This window comes from Muscardinus avellanarius (assembly GCF_963383645.1).
Source record: "Muscardinus avellanarius genome assembly, chromosome: 12".
In the NCBI taxonomy this organism is placed as follows: domain Eukaryota; kingdom Metazoa; phylum Chordata; class Mammalia; order Rodentia; family Gliridae; genus Muscardinus; species Muscardinus avellanarius.
This window is the reverse complement of record NC_137798.1, coordinates 73,792,457-73,808,525: the sequence shown is the minus strand read 5'-3', so window position 1 is coordinate 73,808,525 and position 16,069 is coordinate 73,792,457. Positions and strand designations below refer to the sequence as shown.

The 16,069-nt window shown below is 42.7% G+C and overlaps 1 protein-coding gene across 2 annotated transcripts in view; it reads left to right on the top strand.

The window, feature by feature from the left end:
- DCAF5 (DDB1 and CUL4 associated factor 5) overlaps positions 1-16,069 on the top strand; it is a gene marked incomplete at both ends in the record, with an annotated part of 134,937 nt that overhangs the window by 107,365 nt on the left and 11,503 nt on the right. The gene's annotated exons all lie outside the window — the stretch shown is intronic.

Below are 16,069 nucleotides of genomic sequence, written 5' to 3'. Positions count from 1 at the left end.
AGGATGATCCAGGTTCATGGACAGCCTCAGCTACTTAGGCCCTTTGCAATTCAGTGAGACTGTTTCAAAATAAAGAATAAAAAATAGGGCTGGGGCATAGCTCAGAGGTAGAATGCCCCTGGATTCCATCCCCAGACCTTAAAAAAAATGTGTGTGTTTGTGTGTGTGTGTGTGTGTGTGTGTGTGTGTGTGTGTGTAATCTCAGTACTTGAGACAGGAAGATCACAGGATTCAAGGATTATCTTGGCAATATAGCAAGACCCTCAAAAAGCCTGCATGGTGGCGCACGCTTGTAATCCCAGCATTTGGGAGGCTGAGACTAGGGGATCACGGTTCGCAGACAGCCTCACTGAGGGCAAGCATGTACACTTGTTTACACACTCTTGCTTGCTTTTTTTTCTGCATACCTGTTGAATTAAAGATACTAAAGCAGATTAATAAAGGAAAGCTGGCTTGTTGCTTTATACCTTAATGGCATAATGAGTATTTGACTTTAGATGAGAAGCAATCAATTTATTGAATGCCTGCTGAGAGAGTCCTGAGTGTGAGCCAAAGGCAAGAGCATCTTTTTCTTATCTATTCTCCTATCCAGAAATATTGCCAATCAGTATGTGTCTGTCAGTCTCTCTGTCTGTCTGTCTGTCTCTCTCTGTCTCTGTCTCTCTTTCTCTCTTTATAAATACCATATAGACTCCAAAGAGATGAAACTTGCTACTTGGCAAGACTAAATCACCTTTTGTAAGTTGATTTCAAATAATAACTCATTTCTTTTTTTTTTTTTTTTTTTTTTTTGGTGGTCCTGGGAATGGAACCCAGGGGCTTTCTACCTCCGGGCTACACTCCCAGACCTATTTTTATATATTATTTGGAAATAGGGTCTCACTAAGTAGCTGAGGCTGGCTTCGAACCCATGTGATCCTCCTGTCTTAGCCTCCCAAGCGCTGGGATTACAAGCGTGTGCCACCATGCCCAGCATAACTCATTTCTTAAAAAAAAAAAAAAAAAAAAAAACCTTAAAAATTCAGAGGAAAGAGCTGGGCGTGATGGCACATTCTGTAATCTCAGTACTTGGGAGGCTGCTGAGACAGGAGGATCACAGACTCAAAGGCAGCCTCAGCAACTTAGGGAGGATCTCAGCAACCTAGTGAGACTAAGAAATAAAATTGGGCTGGAGGTGTAGCTTGGAGGCAGAATGTGTCTAGGTTCAATCCCCAGTACAAAAAAAAAAAAAAAAAAAAAAAAAACAGAATAATGAAGAGGAGTGGCAATTTTGAAGGGCATCTGTTTTTTATTGTTGTTTTCATTTGTTTGTTTTTTGTGGTACTGGAGATTGAACCTAGGGGTGTTCTACTTCTGAGCTAGTACTATTTTATGTGTTTTATTTGTTTGTTTGTTTTGAAACAGGGTCTCATTAAGTTGTTAGGGCTGGCTTTAAACCTGCAATTCTCCTGTTTCGACCTCCCAAGCATTGGGATTATGGTTGTGCACTGCCACTCCTAGCTTCTCCCTAGTAATCTATATATGGGAATGATGGACCTCGCAAAGTATGAGGGAGTTGAGGATCTCCTGAAAATATTTATTTTTCTTTCCTTTTCTCCTAATTCTTGTTAGAAAGGGCATTAAAGTTTTCACAGAAATGTGCCTCTATTTCAAATGCCTTACTATTTACAGAAAGACATATTGGTAGGCCTGGTGTTCAGTTCCTGATCTATTTATATTCCAGTTGGGGGTATAGAAAAAAATTACCTAATCTTGCCAAATTTCTGTTTCTTCATCTGTAGAACCAAGACAATAACATTATCAATAGCAATAATATCTACTTTCTTAGGATTATTTTGAGAGTACTTAGTAGCTACTCAATTATTATTTCTCATTTTAAAAGCTTTCTCCTGTTTAAAAAAAAAAAAAAAAAAAAACCTTACAGAATAAGCATTGTCCTTTGTGCCCTCCTGAAAGGCTGGCTGTTCTTACATGAAGACTGCTTTTGACTGATCAGTAGTTTAAAAGGTTTCCTTATTTGACAAATTCAAATTCTTCCCTGAATGGAAGGGAGAAGCATATGTGTTCACTGCCAAGTCAGTGCGGCCACCCCCACCAGCAGCAGGCTGAGGAAGTGGGCTGGAAACAGCTGTAAATGTGTGTTGCAGGCCACATGTGTGTAGTCTCTTTCCTCCTTTTTCTAGACATGTATTCACTCTCAGTGAATTAGCCCTAGGCATCTGGTTTTTCCTCCTATGTAATTGGAAAAACACCTGTTTTTAATTGGTCACAAGTGGTTATTTGCAGACACATGTGAAGTGCATGTGTTGAAAGAACTCAGTAAAACTGACTTTTTGTACAACTAACCATTGCTGTGTATAGAGCTGTTGGAGCTTTACTAACAGCACTGGCTTCTCTCATCTCCTAAGTGGCTACATAGTTCCCAAGAAGCAGCCACTGCCCTCTCTGTGTTGTCAGTATCCTTGATTGGATTTCTCTTCCTGATTTGAAACTTAAAGACACTGTAACTGTTCACTCAGGCCTTTGGAAATGCTAAAACATTGGTAGGGCATGTTTTAAAAATGTACCAGGAAAAAGCCAGGTGCCTTGGTGCAGACCTTTTAATCCTAATACTTGGGAGGCTGAGACAAGAGAAGTACAAGTTTGAGGACAGCCTCAGCAACTTGGTGAGATCTTGTTTTAAAACAAAAAAAAATTTTTTTTTTAAGTACTTGGTATGCTGGTAGTGCATGCCTGTGAATCTAGTACTTGAGAGGATGAGACAGGAGGATTACGGGTTCGAGGACAGTCTCAGCAACCTAGCAAGACCCTGTTTCCAAGGGAAATAAAAAATGGCCAGAGGTATGGCTCAGAGGTAGAATGCCCCTGGGTTAAATCCTTAGTACCATAAAAACAAAGAAACAACAACAGAAAGGGCTAGGATTGTAGCTCAGCACTAAAGTGTCCCTGGATTCAATCTCCAATACCAAAAGGTATGTGTGTGTGTTTGGGGGGAGGGTTGCATACCAGGAAGAGAAGTAGTCTTTTGTCCCTCATAGCAATAAACTCTTTACCAGTGATTCAGGAATCTCTGCTCTTACTACAGTAAAAATGCTATTCAAGAAACATCTGAAATTGGAACAGGAGGATAGACATAAACACTTGGTGGTCCACGTGCTCAGTAATAGAGCCCACAGATGGAGATTATTGCATACTTGTATTCCACAGTGTAATACTGTTCACATCTTTTCATTCATTCATCAAGTATATGTTGAAAACCTACCATTGTGCTAGTCACTATTCTAGAGACAAAGGAACCCTGCTATCATGGAGTTTACTTCCTAGTAAGAGAAATAGAAATGAACAATAAACACAATAAAATAGTGTGTTTAAAAGGTTAGATATGGGCTGGGCATGGTGGTACACACCTGTAATCCCAGTACTTGGGAGGGTGACAGGAGGACCGAAGGTTCGAGGCCAGCCTTGACAATATAGCAAGACTCTTAGCAACCTAGAGAGACCATGTTTCAAAATAAAAAATAAAAAGGGCTGTGGGTATAGCTTGGAGGTAGAATGCCCCTGAGTTCAATCCCCAGTACCACAAAAAGAAAACAAAAGTTAGATGTGTGATAGAAAAAGTAGAACACAGTAAGGAATATAGGAAGTAGTGTTGGAGGCAGCAGGGGAACACAGTTTTTGATAGGATGTTCAGTATAGGCCTCATTGAAAAGGTCACATTTTTGTGGTGCTCGGTATTGAACACAGGAGTGTTCTAATTCTTAGCTAGACCCCTAACCCTTTTCAATCCTTTTGTTTGAAATAGGGTCTTGTTAAGTTGCTGAGAGTTTCCTCAAACCTGCGATCCTTCTGTCTCAGCCTCCCAAGTCCTGAGATTATAAGCAAGCACTACCACTACTGGCCCAAGAAGATCACATTTGAACAAATATTAAAAGGTAGCTGGGTGTGGTGGTGCACACTAGTGATCCCAGTACTTGGGAGGCTGAGACAGGAGGATCATAGGTTCAGGGCCAGCATCAGGAACTTAGTGGGGCTCTCAGAAACCTAAGGAGACCCTGTCTCCAAATGAAAAATAAAGTAGGACTGGGGATATAGTCTGTATGTAAGATGCCTCTGGGTTCAACCTCCATTACCAAAAAAGAAAAAACCTTAGAGGATTCTGAAGTCTGGTCTGCCATGCAGCCATCTAGAGGAAGAATATTTCAGGGAGAGCCTGCGTGAAGATCCAGAAGTCTGTGTACCTGGTGTGTTTGATAGATCATATGAAAGCCAATATGTTAAGACCAAGTGAAGTCCCATCTAGGTTCTTACTGAGTAAATGAGGAGCCATTAGAGAATACGGAGCAGAGTGACATGCAGTGATCTATTTTAAGGAATTTTTTTTCCTTTATGTAGAAAGCAAAGAGCCTTTATTTGGGCTTAAGCTTGGACTCTTGGACTTTTTTGACTAGCGGGTCTGTCTCAAGAGCCCTGTGTTGTAGTTAAGCAAAGCTTTTTATTGAGGTTAGGATAGGGGTGAAAATTTTATCACAGTAGTTACATGGTTGGATGACCTTTAAGCAGGATAGGTCTGGAGCACGGGGATTGGCCCATACTGACCACATCAGGGTTTTGTTGTTTTGTTTTATTTTTTTTGTCAGTATTTAGCTGAGCTAACAACCAATTTCTGGCTGCTGATTAGGGATAGATAATAGGAGTGGGACTCTAAGGACAGAAATGAGAATACCAGGTCTAATAGGAGAGTGGTGGTGGCTTTAACCAATGTAGTAGGGGTTAGATTCTAGATAAAATTTGAAGGCAAAACCATGAGGATTTCCTGAAGATTGTCAAAGGGCAAGGATCAGGTAGTTTGAGATTTCTCTTAAACATACAGGTGGAGATGTTGAATAAATAATTTGGAGGTCTGAAGTTAGAGTAAGGTCCAGACTAGAAATAAAATTTAAGTTTTGGTACCATCTAGGTAGTCATTAAAGCCAAAAGAGTGGATGAGATCACCAAGCAAGTGAAGCTAGTCAAGAAAAGGAGGCCAGGTGTGGTGGCGCATGCTTGTAAACCCAACATTCGGGAAGCTGAGACAGGAGGATCACGGTTCGCAAAAGGCCTCAGCTACTTAGTGAGACCCTCTGCAACTTAATGAGACCCTGTTTCAAAATAAAATAATAAAGCCAGGCATGGTGGCACACGCTTGTAATCCCCATGCTTGGGAGGCAGAGACAGGAGGATCGCACAGGTTTGAAGCCAGCCTCGCTGGCTTAAGAGACCCTGTTTCCAAATAAAATATATATATTAAAAAATAGGTCTGGGAGTATAGCCCGGAGGTAGAAGGGTTCCATCCTCAGAACCACCAAAAATAAAATAATAAAAAAAAGTAGGGCTGGGGGTGTAGCTCGGAGGTAGAATGCCCCTGGGTTCTATCCCCAGTAGTGAAAGAAAAAAGAAAAAAGAAAAGGAGACCAAGGACTGACCCTAAGTCATTCCAATGTCTAGAAGTTAAGGAGAGGAGGAAAAGGAGATCAAGAAAGAGTGGCCAGTGAGGTCCTAGGAGAACCAGGGAGGGAGAAGTTATGCTGAGCCTTACATAGGTCAGGTAAGTTAGGATGAAAAATGAATTAACCATTGGGTTCTTTGGCAAGTATCACATAGCCTAAGAAGGTAACTATAGAGGCTTGATGTCCATTGTATCATTTGGGTGACCACTGTTACCTAATTGGTATGTTTTGTAGGATTTTGTTTGTCTCAGTATAGAACTACAAAGTAAAGTTCTCCCATGAAATGCTGAAAATGTTTCTAATACCATTATCTGTCTCTTTTACCTAAGTATAGTATTATTATTGTTATACTGGGAATGAACCCAGGAATGCTTTACTACAGGGCTTTACATCTCTAGCCCTTTTTATTTTGAGAAGAGATCTTGCTAAGTTGCCAAGGTTGGCCTCAAATTTGTGATCTTGCTGCCTTAGACTCCTGAGTAGCTGGGATTGCAGGTGTATACCACTGCTTCCCAGCTAAAGTTTGGTTGGTTAGTTTGATATTAGGAATTAAGTCCAGGGCATTTTGCCTCCAAGCTATACCCCAGCCCTTTTAAAAAATAATAAAAATTTAAAAAACAGGATGTTGCTAAGTTGCTGAGGCTCTTGCTAAATTTCTGAGACTGTCCTCAGAACTACAGTATCCTCTTATCTTAGCCTCCCAAGTACTGCAAGGTGTATGCCACTGTGCCCAGCTCCTGCTAGTTTTTTAAATACACTCCTAATAATTGTTCTTCACTCATTTCCATTTAGCAATCGTTTGCCAAGCTCTTCTTATATGCCTGATGCTATTTTTACTACTTTGATATGTCAGCATCTAAATCTTGCAATGTCAGGTTTATTTTCTTCTTCATAAGAGCCAGCGCTCTTTTCTGGAAATGCATGCAAGGTTGTTTTTGTTTTCTGTCTTTTCTTTTCTTTTCTTTTTTTTTTTTTTTTTTTTTTTTTGGTACTGAAGATTGAACCCAGTCTACTTCAAAGCTACACCCCCAGCCCTCTTTTTTTTTTTTTTTTTTTGAAACAGGGTCTCACTAAGTTTTGGAGGACCTCACTAAGTTGCTGAGGCTGACCTCAAACCTGCAATCTTCCTGTTTCAGCCTCCCAGTACTAGGATTACAGGCTTAATTTTTTTCTTTCATTGGCCCTTTCCAGTCATCTGGGCTTTGTTCCTCATTACTGCCTCATACCTTCTCCTCCCTAATCTCAGCATTACTCAATAATTTTTGCTTCCCACTCTCACAAAGGTGTTTATTCCACTTATTAATTGGTTACTAGGAAAGAAAAGAATCCAAGGACTCTAACAAGAAAATCAATAGTGGTATTTTATTCAGGTTGCATTTGGAATTGATATCATTACAAAATACTTAAGTGCCATGTTCTATATCCCCAAGAGCCATTGAGGACCACTTCACAGCATGATTAATAAGTTATTCTTAAACTAAGGTATCAAGAAATCTTGACCAAGCCGGGTGTGGTGGTGCACACTTGTAATCCCAGCATTCAGGAGGCTGAGACCGGAGGATCTAGGTTCACGGACAGCTTCAGCTACTTAGTGAGGCCCTCTGCAACTCAGTGAGACCCGATTTCAAAATAAAGAAAAAAAAATTGGGCAGTGGCTGTAGCTTGGAGGTTGAATGCCCCTGGGTTCCATCCCTAGACCCTCAAAAAAAGAAAAAAAGAAAAGAAAGAAATCTTGACCACATTGCTTTTAACTTTCAAATTGAAAGCATAGTCATTCTTGAAGGACTTTATGAAACCAGTGACGTTGGCAAGAAAGAAGTGACTGAAATTGGCTAGAATAAGGAGTGTGGCGTTCTGGCCCTTGGAAGGCCTAAGGGGATAAACCCCTGGCTATGTTCTTTAAATTCTGAGCAAGAAGCTGGGCGTGGTGGCACACACTTGTAATCCTTGCACTTGGGAGGCTGAGACAGGAGGATCGCACGGGTTCGAAGCCAGCCTCAGCTACTTAGTGAGGCTTTCAGCAACTTAGTGAAACCCTGTTTCCAAATAAAATATATTTTTAAAAAAGGCTGTGGGTATAGCTCGGAGGTAGAAAGCCTCTGGGTTCCACCCCCAGTACCACAATAAATTCTGAGCAACATCATTTCTGAGTTGCTTGGATTTTAGGATCCCCTAAGGTAGTGAATGAGTTACTGACACTGAATTTCTCTGAGATGGCCTGCTCTCATTTTCTTTTCTGGGGTCTTATACTAGAAGAGATAAGGTGATTATAGTATTCCCTACCTCTCTAGCATCCTTTCCAAACCAAAGAAAGATGGCTCTAGGAGAACTTTGGATTTGGCTTTTGAATGAAACTACAGGGGAGTACAGCATGTTTAGCTAAGCCAGCCAGAAATGACTATTATATAAACCAGGTGTGATGGCATATGCCTGCAACCCCGGTAGTTGGGAGGCAGAGACAGGAGGATAGCAGGTTCAAGGCCAATGTATGATTGGCCAAGATCTCATTTCAAAATAAAGGTCTGGAGTTGGGCATGGTAGGGCACACTTGTAATCCCAGCATTTGAGACACTGAGACAGGAGGATCACAGTTTGGGGACGGCCTCACCTACTTAATGAGGCCCTTGGCAACTCAGTGAGACCTATTTTAAAATAAAAAATAGGAGCCAGGTGTGGTGGCGCACACTTGTAATCCCAGCATTTGGGAAGCTGAGCCAGGAGGATCGTGGTTTGAGGACAGCCTCAGCTACTACTTAGTGAGGCCCTTTGAAATTCAGTGAGACCCTGTTTCAAAATAAAGAATAAAAAACAGGGGGTGGGGGTACAGCTCAGAGGTAGAATGCTCCTGGGCTCCACCCCTAGTACTGCAAAAATAAAAAATAAATAAATAAATAAATGTCTGGGAATGGTAGGTCAATGGTAGAACACCCCTGGTTGGGTCCCCAGTATCACACACAAAAAGAAATGGTTATTGTACAGAATATTGTTTCAGTCAGCACTCTCACTACCCCAGAACCTGATGGCCCCAACTTAGAGGAAGGAAGATCTAATTACTCTTAGTTCTGGAGGTTTTAGGGCTTTCGGTCCATGTTGGGCTGGGTCACATCTGAGGGCTCGGGGCATGATTGTGGGAAGCAGAGGAGATCTTATTGCCAGCTTTTGATGGCAAGGTAGAGAAAGAGGGACTGGAAGCTGCAGCCACTCGCTAGGGAGCAATGTCCTGGGCCGCACTCCCCAGGGAACCCTCCCCAGCAGCCAAGTCCCACCTCCAACATAGCAGCCTCGTCTATCGCATGAGGTCAGGTGGGCATTCTCAAGCCATCCATAACATGTAAACAAATGGCAGCTAGAGACTGAGTAGCTGGGTGTGGTGTCACACACCTGTAATCCCAGTACTTGGGAGGCTGAGACAGGAGGATCAGAGATCTCAGCCAGCTTCAGCAAGTAGTGAGATCCTCAGAAACCTAGCAAGGCCCTGTTTCAAAACAAAAACTAAAATTGAGCTGAGGGGTGTAGCTCAGGTAGAATGCCCCTGGGTCTGATCCCTAGTACCTACCTACCTTTTTCCTCAATATGTGCTATTTTATTTCACTGGTATTGGTTAGTAGTGATTAGGTCATGATTCAGCACAGAGCCATGGAGTAGAGTCAGTCTTCACCAGGGCTTTCAGTCTTGGAGATGACCCTGAAGGAAGATTAGGTAGGTTATACCAGTTCTTGGGGAAAAAATTCCCTATATCTATCCAGTTTGACCTTGCTATTTACCAGCAATTCTGGCAGGATAATGGAGGAAAGACCTCAAGGTCTTACTATTGGCATCTTGACTTTAGCCAATTCAGATTAAAGCAGAAACTATCTGGTTTATACAAATCTTCAAAACTAATAAAAATTTATTTTTAATAAACCTTTTTATGTAAACTGTACATAGTAGCAACTACATTCAATCATTGGAAACTAGAAAAGATGTTGTAGAGAACCTCTCAAGCCATGCATTGCTATGATTTTGTGTATACAGCCTTGGCTCCCTGAAACAATGGCAGCAATAATTCTTTTTGTACCTGTTTTTGTTCTTGCTTTTTGGTCCTGGGGATTGAACCTGGGGACATTCTGCCTCTGAACTACACCCCCAGCCCAATTTTATTTTCTGTTTTGAAATGGGGTCTCACTAAGTTGCTAAGACTGGCCTCAAACCACACTCCTCCTGTCTTAGCCTCCCAAGTACTAAGATTGCAGGCATACACCACCACACATGGCTCTGTATCTGTTTGTTGTTGTTGTTGTTTTGTGGTACTGGGGATGGAACCCTTCTACTTCCGGGCTACACTCCCAGACCTATTTTATATTTTATTTGGAAACAGGGTCTCTTAAGCCAGCGAGGCTGGCTTCAAACCAGCGCGATCCCCCTGTCTGCCTCCCAAGTGCGGGGATTACAAGTATGCACCAGCACACCTGGCGTCTATACCTGTTTTTATCATTAGTCTCTTGGCTCTATTGACTTCGTTCCTTTTTTAGATTTGTTAGCACTAGAGGTATCAATTTGGGTGGGAAGAAAGAGAAAAAAACCTCATATTAAAATTGCTGCCAGCCGGGCAGATCCTCTTATCTGTCCTCCTTTGGTTATACTTACTCTAAAGTTGCACTTTTCATTCAAGAGGTATTTGTGCACCTGCTCTATGTTAGCTTAAACTGAGGTTCTAGTTGTGTAAGAGTAAAGGTCCAGCTCTGCTCTCATTGAATACTCTGGAGTATTCAATGTTGGCAGTGAGTTTAAATGCCCCATGGTGATATCTAAAGGTCAGGATACCATTGGGTGGAATCCCTCTCCCTTTTTAATTTTAGGATTTCAAAAGAAAACCAAGATCCAGTCATGGTGGCGCACACCTGTAATCCTAGTACATAGGAGATTGAGCCAGGAGGATCACAGGTTTGAGAACAGCCTCAGCAAGAAGACTCTTGATGTCTAATGAGACCTTGTTTCCAAATAAGAAAAAAAAAAAAAAATAGGCTGGGGGTGTAGCTCAAAGGTAGAATGCCTCTGGGTGCAATCCCTACTACCACACGAAAGAAAGAAAGAAAGAAAGAAAGAAAGAAAGAAAGAAAGAAAGAAAGAAAGAAAGAAAGAAAGAAAGAAAGAAAGGAAGAAAGAAAGGGAAAAAGGGAAAAAGAAAGAGAAAGAAAGATAGATAGATAGATAGATAGATAGATAGATGGTGGCAGGAAACAGAGAAACAGTAAGCATAAGGCTTTGTTTTCATATCTTGGAGGTTGGAAGCCAAGAGCAAGTAAAAGAAGGACACCCCCATATATAATCCCCAAGACCACACTCCACAGGGACCCTTCCTTAGCAACCATGCCCTGTTTCCAACACTGCTACTTTGTTTCTGTGAGAGCTAAGGGGACATTCTTTTTTTAATTTATTTTTATTGGTGCATTGTAATCATACATCACATTGGAATACAACACTTGAGAGGATATACAAGCACACATCATCCAATTAGCCCTCGTCCAGTCCCCATCCCATTCCCTCCCCCTCCCTCGATCCCATGCTTGTTTGGTGATTAACTTTGATACATATGTTTATGTACCTCCTGCTTTTTAAAGAGGCTCTATCCTCCCCTATTCCATACCCTCTGATTGGTCACCTTAATTGCTTCACTATAGGGCCCTTTCTATAACTCGACCTCTTCCTGTTGCCCCTTTCCTCCTAGTTACTGCTGATTAGGGGAAGCATCTGGTTTTAATTTTCTCTGTGCATGCCATGTTGCAAATACCAGTCCAACTCTTGATGGCCCCAGTTGTGGCCTGGCTACCCGGTGGACTGATCCAGACCTCGCTGGCTTAAGCAGCAGCCCTGCCTCATGGGAGGCCCCAGTTCTGGCCTCGCTGGCCCCGACACTGGCCTAACCCCTCAGCTGGCTCCAATCCCGGCCTCGGAGGCCCCAGCACCGGCCTTCCTCACAGCAGGCTCCGATGTTAGCCGATGGCCCCAGCATCAGCCTAACCCCTCGGCAGGCTCTGATCCGGGCCTCAGAGGCCTCAGTAGCAGCCTTGCTTCATGGAAGGCTCCGATGCCAGCCGCTGGCCCTGGCACTGGCCTAACCCCTCGGCAGGCTCTGATCCCGGCCTCCGAGACCCCGGCACCGGCCCTGCCTCATGGCAGGCTCCGATCCCGGCCTCACTGGCCCCAGCACCGGCCTAACCCCTCGGCAGGCTCCGATCCCAGCCTCAGAGGCCTCAATAGCAGCCTTGCCTCACGGAAGGCTCCGATGCTGGCCAGTGGCCCCGGCACTGGCCTAACCCCTCAGTAGGCTCTGATCCCGGCCTCGGAGGCCCCAGCACTGGCCTTGCCTCACGGCATGCTCCGATCCCGGCCTCACTGGCCTAAGGGGACATTTTAAATCCAACCCATTACACTTCAACCCTGTTCCTCAGACCTCACAGTCACCTCACAATGAAAAATACATTTAGTTATTTTCAAGAGTTCAACATTCTCAACAGTTTTAACATCATTCAAAAGTCCAAAGTCATCTCTGAGACTTATGATAAACTCTTGGCTGTGAGCCCAGTTATATGCATTCAGTGTACAATGGCACAGAGTAAACATTTGCATTCCAAAAGGGAGAAATAAGGCCATAGAAAGAAGGAGTGAGACCAAAATAGTATCAAAATCCAGCAGGGCAAGCATTTAATTCTGTAGCTCTATTTCTGGCATTTGGGGCACATGGTGGTGAGATGCAATCTCCAAGAGGTCTTTGCATTCCCTCTCATATGACTTGTTGATTGCAGTGAGTAGCATACCCACTTTTTTAGCCTGTCTCCATAGCTCACAACTCGAAGCCTTTTATGGTTTTTCCACATTTCTGGCATCTCTAAATCTCAGAGGTTCCTCCATGCAACTTTGGCTTCACTTCCACAGCTTCACAAATTGCTCTATTTGGACCTACTTTTAGGGATTCTAACCTGACTTCCCAGGCCTGTCTTTGAAATCTGGGAGGATGTCTCAATGATTTCTTTATTTTAGCAAAACCAGCATTATGTGAGCACCTAGATTGACAAGATTGATGGCCAACAGGAAAAGTAGTCATGCTTTTGTTAATCACTGATGCAGGGCCCTTTTCACTCATATCTTCTGGGCCTGCCTTTATCATGACCACTGGAATTTTAGCCATCTTACTTCCTTCCACAACATCATCTCTCTGGGCCACAATTTTACACATGACTTGCTGGGCAAACTGCAAATTTATAAAGTCTCTCTGCCTGCTTTCTGCTCCTGAAATTTGGTATACAATTCGCTGAACACAAACACCACTCTCAGCCGGGCATGGAGGCGCACGCTTGTAATCCCTGTGCTTAGGAGGCTGAGACAGGAGGATCGCACTGGTTCGAAGCCAGCCTCACCTACTTAGTGAGGGTCTCAGCAACTTAGTGAGACCCTGTTTCCAAATAAAATATAAAATAGGTCTGGGAGTATAGCCCGGAAATAGAAAGCCTCTGGGTTCCACCCCTAGTACCACCAAAAAAAAAAAAAGAAAAAAAAAACCACCAATATCAATAATGCAGTTTAGATATATTTCTGTTTTGAGATTTATTCCACCAGTGTAATCAGCCCATCATCTTTAATTTTGGCTTCAACTTCATTTTCCTATGGAGTCCTCTTTGCCCTCTGAAATCTCTGAATTCTCTTCCACCCACCTTTCTAGCTATATTCTGGCCCTTCCAACTTTCTCTCACAAACTATTTGCAAAGATTTATAATCCACTTGGTAACACTTAGAAATACCAGTGACCCCACTCCTCTGATATCAGTTTCCATCAACATTGTCACTGCTATAATCCTAAACAACTGACTGCACAATTTAGAGGAAGGAATATTTATTTGCTCACAGTTTTTAGAGAGCTCAGGATTCAGCCTGTCTCAGACTGGGTCTACAGAGTTCAGAGCATGGCAGCAGGAAGCAGAAAGAGGGTGAACACCAGACTCCACTCTTACAGTGTGGAGACCAGAGGCAGAGAGTGGACAAGGGGAGGAGATGGCCACACCTCATAGGGACCCCTCTTTAGCAATGAGCCCTGCTTCTAACATTGCTGCCTTGTTTCTGTGAGGGCTAGAAGAACATTTTAAATCCAAACCATCATAAACAGACTGAGGTTCAAATCCTGCCTCTGCTTTTTACTAGCTGAATGAGTTAGGATTAGTCACTTATATTCTCTGAGTTACGTAAATTCCTTTTTTGAAGCAGGGTATGATGGTACATGCCTGTAATCTCAGTACTTGGGAGGCTGAGATAGAAAGATTGTAGGTTCAAGGACAGGCTCAGCAAGTAGTGAGACTCCCATCAACCTAGTGAGAGACCCTGTTTCAAAATAAAACTAGAAAATAGGACCAGGAGTGTAGTTTGGAGGTAAAAGGCCTCTGGTTCAATCCTTGGTGTGTCTGTCTGTCTGTCTGTCTGTCTGTCTCTCTCTCTCTCTCTCTCTCTCTCTCTCTCTCTCTCTCTTTGAAGACAGTAGGATTAAAATATTGACACTAAGTTTAACCCAAAGTTTCTTAGCTAGTGACCACCCAGTATGTGGAGATAGGGACAAGAGCTGGAGGTTAGAAAAGTAAAACTCAAAGCTGAGCATGGCGGTGCACACTTGTAATCCCAGTACTTGGGAGGCTGAGACAGGAGAATTGCAGGTTTGAAGCCTTCCCATCCTATGTCCTGGTCAATCTCTTCTTCTTTTGTGATTTATTAGCAAATATAATGATGTTGGACTAAGATATGAATAACTTTAAATGTATTTTCCATCCTGGATAATGTAAATACTAATAAAGTCAAACATTTAAGAAAAGGATACTTTTGTCACTCACCAAGTAAGCACCGAGAACTGGCTAAGTTGGCACCATCAAGGAGTAAATCAGTCTGACTCCTTTTGCTATTAAGCCTTTTTGCTGTTTGTTTCTAGATGCCCATTGCAATAAAGGGTAATCTCTTAAGTGCGGCATGGAGGAGTTGTGTCAGGGGGCGAAAAACAGAAGACAGCACTAGAACAAGATCATTTCAGGGGAAGGGACATTGTTCTAGATGTTTTTTCTCTAGGCACTGGGTACTGAGACTTCAAGAAACATTTATAATGACTGTTCGTGATTGCTCAGAAGCAACCTTTCAGAACTCAGAGCTGGAGTGTTCTGTCGTACCATTAATAATGGCATTGAACCTCTGAGTTCGTCCCAAGTCATAAATGATAAAAATCTTTCATCTGTTTAAAGTTCACAGCTTCTCATTCACTGAAAAAGAAAGACTATAGAATGGTCCTTAAAAAAATAGTGGCCGCTGGGTATGGTGGCGCACACTTGTAATCCCTGCGCTTGGGAGGCTGAGACAGGAGGATCACACAGGTTCGAAGCCAGCCTCAGCTATTTAGTGAGGGTCTCAGCAACTTAGTGAGACCCTAGGTTCTACCCCCAATACCACAAAAATAAAAAATAAATAAATAAAAACAGTGGCCTAAGCCAGGCATGGTGGCGCATGCTTATAATCCCAGCATTTAGGAGGTTGAGACCAGAGGATCGTAGTTTGCTGACAGCCTCAGCTACTTAGCAAGGCCCTTCGCAACTCAGTGAGACCCTGTTTCAAAATTAGCCGGGCATGGCGTTGCATGCTTGTAATCCCCGTGCTTGGGAGGCTGAGACAGGAGGATGGCAGTGGTTCAAAGCCAGCCTCAACTACTTAGGCTCTCAGCCACTTAGTGAGACCCTGTTTCCAAATAAAATTTTAAAAATAGGTCTGGGAGTATAGCCCGGAGGTAGAAAGCCCCTGGGTTCTACCCCAGTACCACAAAAAAATTTTAAAAGACTTAAAAAATAAAACAGGGTTGAGGGTATAGCTTAGCGGTTGAATGCCCCTGGGTTCCATCCTCAAAAAAGAAAACCACCAAAAAAAAAAAAAACAAAAGAATTGTGGCCTATTGAGTTTAATCCATATATGATAGAACTTTTTGTTTTTGTCTTTTATAAAACTATAAAAACTAAATCCAGCACCTGGCACATTCTGGGCAAACCCTCTACCAGTGAGCTATACTGCAGCCCTTTTTTCATTTAAAAAAATTTTTAAGATGGAGTCCAAGTTTCCCAGGCTGTCCTTGAATTTGAGATCCTCCTGCCTCAGCCTCCCAAGTAGCTGGGATTAAAGGTTTATACTACACACCTTGCTCATACATGGTGTTTTTTAAGGCCTACCCTCTAATTCAAATTCTTAATTCTTGGACCCTGCAGTGATATGAATCTCCTTCCTGCTATGGGGGTTGGGGTGGGAGGGATGATTCTCTCCATTATTTTCCAGTGAGCTGTGTTTTTATCTTATTTTCCTCCCACCCCCACTTCATCATAGAAACTGAGGGCAAATGAATCCAAGATGCCTTTTGTGCATTTAAATCATTATATGTTTCTGTTTATGCACGTCCGTACTCAGCAAACTATTTCCAAGCCTTATAGACTCATGTTGCTCGATTGGGCTTTTCTAAGCTAACTCTTGGGTTCTAAATTGAGGATCACACACTTAAGGAACATTCTAAGTAGCTTGGTTTCATTGACAGTGGAATT